Below are 4,566 nucleotides of genomic sequence, written 5' to 3' on the forward strand. Positions count from 1 at the left end.
TTTGAGTTTTTTGAGTTTGTATCTTCACTGGAACAGATTTGGAGAAATTTAGCATTACATCACTTGCCCAACAATGGATCCTCTGCAGTGAATGGATGCCGTCAGAATGAGAGTCCAAACAGCTGATAAAACATAAAAATTCACCAGGATTTTTTGTTTCTTTTTTTTTTTGTTTCACAAGACATTAATTGATGTACTGGAGTGCTTTGGATTTTTGTGATGTTTCTATAAGCTATTTGGACTCTCATTCTGACGGCACCCATTCATTGCAGATGATCCATTGGTGAGCAGTGATGTAATGCTACATTTCTCTAATTATGTTCCAATTAAAAAACGCACTTGTCTATCTTGTATGGCCTAAGGGTGAGTAAAATTTGCAGCAAATTTTCATTTTTGGGTGAACTATTCCTTTAAGATTGGTTTTTATTATTGGTAATTAATTAGTGTGCATATGCAAACAAAATCATATTCTAGTAAAGAAGGACACTTGCAAAACATTACAAGCTAAAAATATTCAAGCCTTCCGCAAAGTGCAACTTACACAATGTTGCATTGTTTAAAAAAAAAAATGTAGATGCCATCTGTTTCCGTATCAACATCTCTGTGTGGGTGTTTGTGTTTAAAGGTTAAAAACCATTCTAGCATAGGGTTGGCACTGTTATGCTTGCAGTCCTAAAAGAAATATGTCTATGCACCATAGGGGGGCATTGCTGACCAAGGCTGAATCTTCAGATCCTCTAAATGCTTAATGTCTCTAGACCTTTATTTCCACTCCCCTTATAGACATTGCACCAAAAAAGAGCTGTGCAATGGTATTTGCATGTGCTGTTTGCATAAGTATTATCATCTATTCTCATTATTAGCTGTTCCATTTAAACTATATTTCTGTAGCGTAAATATGCATTTTATTACATTGTTTTATATAGCACATTACTGCAAAAATGAGCATTCATGTTCTGTAAGGAAGATGTGAGAGGCATTTTAAGATGACGCTCATTAATATGACCTGCACATTTTAATCCATACAAAGATTACAAGGTGAAATTAGCTGACTGAGTTACAATGGTTTTCAACAGCAGGTTACCATACAACAGAATGAAAGATGAAGTTTTTATAAACGCAAAATCATATCCACACACAACAATCTCACAGTCGTTTCTCCACCACAGCCATATGGATGGATGATTCCTGGAAGGGCAGTGTTTGTCACAATGCATTTTCTGCTCAAAGGCAGAAAGCTGTCTTTGCCCAGGCACTTGCAGATTATAGTGCCATTATTCTCTCAGTATCTAGCTTCATCAGATCACTGGGTGCCCTGACTTCACCATCTGACATATGTAGTACCCGGACCACACAGTAAAAACCATATTAGATGAAGCACAGTTGTTATAAAGCAAGGCTGTATGTGTGTGTGTGTGTGTGTGTGTGTGTGTGTGTGTGTGTGTGTGTGTGTTTTATATTAAACATGCTATATATATTGTAGTTTACACATTCACATTGGCTGTCATAGTAATGTGTGAAGATGCAGCATTGTGAGTTCGACAAATCTGAACAGATTATCTGGAAATTGACTGTTAAGATATACATTGTACACCATTTATCATCTGTAATACCAATGTGTTGCCACTAGATGCCTGTATAGACCTAAAATAAACATGAACAGGTTTGTGCAACCCCTAATTGCAAATAAATCGCCATCACACATAAATCATATTCTATTTTATTTGGAACGAGCGGCAACCTCTCGCTCTTTCTCGTGAAGCCAACAAGGAAGTGACTAAAACAATTTATTGACTGGCCGCTTAAGGATGGCTGCAAAAGAGAGTCAATCCCATAGACTCTCCATGTTAAAATGCCCAACTTTACAGCAGGAAAAAAAACGTTTTTGTTTTTTTAACTCATTCATTTAAATTATATTAATCCTTAAAGTTCTGCATTAATTAAAGGGCGTGGCCACTTGAGTGACAGGTGGACCAGGCTGTAAACATGTTTTTTTCTGCTGTAAAGTTGGGCATTTTAACATGGGGAGTCTATGGGATTGACTCCGTTTTGCAGCCAGCCTCAAGCGGCCAGTCGAAGAATTACAATTTTAGTCACTTCCATATGGGCTTCACGAGAGAGAGCAGGAGGTTGCCGCAGCAACCAGCTCCCGCCTTTTTGCCCATTTTCGATTATCCGGGAGAGTCGCGCGATGACGCTGCCAAGATGACAACAGCCCGCTCTGCACACTTTGAGCTTCACAAATGCTCCTCAGGAGTCTACAGGTGACGTCACAGACATTACATACGTCCATGTTTTTATACAGTCTATGATTTGGATATGTTTAGGTTTTATCAATGGTTACTTTTTATTCTTGTTAAAAGTACAAATTAATTCAGTCAAGAGCAGTGAGTGATTTACTTTCATTTTCATACATTAAAGACACTGACAGCAGAGCTAGTAAATTAGGTGCGGTCACTTTAAGAGACAATGCATCCATTATAATGATACACATCCGATTTCTTTCTCAACTCTTTACTTTCACTTAAGACATAACCAAAGACTTTCGAACACACTTTCCAAGACTGGTATTTTGACATATTTTGTATGTATTTGTTGTCGGTACAAAAGCAAGAAGACTTTGAGACGCGTCTCTGCGTGCGCCCTGAACTCCAGAACACCGCGGTGCTGAATTGAGCTCTTTCGCTTTTCGCTCTTTTATTTCTGTTTGTTTAAACTGCGATTTGTATTTGTTCATGTGCAGGAGGACAACAGCTATGATGTTGTCCTCCTGCACATGAAGGAGAGCTCGGTTTGGTATTGCTGTCCGTGAGACGCGGCTCTCTCTTGCGCACCGAACACAGTGCGCGAGTAACCAGCTTCTCAGTTCAGCTTTCCCGCATCTTGTGTTTGAATGCTTTAAACTCTTTTGAATGTTTAAATTGGCAAGCCAACTTGACGTGTTGAATGCTCGGAGCACGTTAAAAAACTTATTCTTAAAATACACATTTCTGTTTTAATAAATGCTCATATTAAATCATAGCATAACACATAAGTAGGTACAAAAATAATCAGTGATACATTTGCGACCCCATAAAAATTATGGTCGCAATGGCATTTCAAAAGGTTGCATATGCAACCATTTTGGTCGCAGTATAGTTCCCAGCTTTATTATCCCAAACTACATACAAAATATTGATCAGTTACATACAAGTAATCAGAATCTAGCTACTTATTCCCTCATTCCTCTTTGACGCGTGAACTTGAACCCTTTAAATAACGCATGGCTCTGCCCTCTGTGTGTAGCCAATGACTGCTCGCTGAATTACCTGTAATTGATTCAGCATTTCGCTTCTGTAAGTGTTTAATAAAGGGTTTAATGTGAATTGGCGAATTTTACTATATCTGTATTTTTTAATTGGCCGTTAAAGTTGTATATGTAAATATTACACAACTCACAAAACCTAAAATAAAAACTTTACATTCAACAATCAGGCAGCACTTGACAATGCACTGATCCAATGGCATAAAGGCATCATGAGATTGACAGTACTCTAGCCAAATGATGTTGGGGGATCCAGTGGGGGCGGCAATCATCTTTCTGAAAAGGCCATCATAGCTGTTGTCCTCACTAGAACTCTTCATTGGCATAACGAGCAACGCTTGCTCAACCAGGAGCACTAACTACTGGTTCGCAGCTAGACCAACACCAAACTTGCATAAACCAAACATGAACCTGAATGCTGGGGATGGATGTCTGTCATCCATACATCCTCTGGTCTGACCTAACACATACAATATTTCCTCATCGCGTCTCTTCTTCATAAATCTACACCAAACTACCTGAAGATGAATAATATTATAAATTATCCCCAAACTCTGGCGTACCAGATAACAGTCAGGTACCTTAAAAACATGTTTTAATTGACATTAAAAGTTTTTTTTATTGTGTGAATAATTCACAATAAAGTGACTTGTTTTGCCGCTTTACGTCCGATACTGATCCTAAACGGCGTTCCAGCTTTAGTTTTAATAACGCTGTTAAGCTGTATTAATCATTATGTGCAACGAATAGCCTACACGTATTTCTCCTGACTTCCTCGCACCCTGCTAGTCTGGTCCTGTCAAGTCGTCTGATAAACAAAACCCAGCTGTTAGCATGGAACAATACCGAATCTTTTCCATAAGGCATCGTGACGTAATAGACGGCGTGACGTAAAAATGCCATTCAGGAATGTTTATGTTGTTATTGGGCGAAAACACACATCAGCAAATCATTTGGTGAAGACAGTCATGTCATGTACGGTTTATTTATTTGTTTGCAGTCGGTTTAGGTGTTGTGTGTTTATTTGCTGTCTGCTCTTCAATGGCAACGTAATAGATTATCCTTCCCCACGCATGTTACCACGACTGAACTGGACATCTTTGGCACATTGGATTACTGATGTGTCTATGGCCGGGGGCTTCGCAAGTGCTGTTTAAAGAGTAGTTTGAAAAGGAAGGTGCAATGATTTGTCATTGAGAAGCGCATCAAATTGTTTCTCATTCAGACACGTCCGTCCGTCCGTCTTCCCGCATCCAGTGCGC

Source organism: Carassius carassius, chromosome 50 (genome assembly GCF_963082965.1).
Source record: "Carassius carassius chromosome 50, fCarCar2.1, whole genome shotgun sequence".
Taxonomy (NCBI): domain Eukaryota; kingdom Metazoa; phylum Chordata; class Actinopteri; order Cypriniformes; family Cyprinidae; genus Carassius; species Carassius carassius.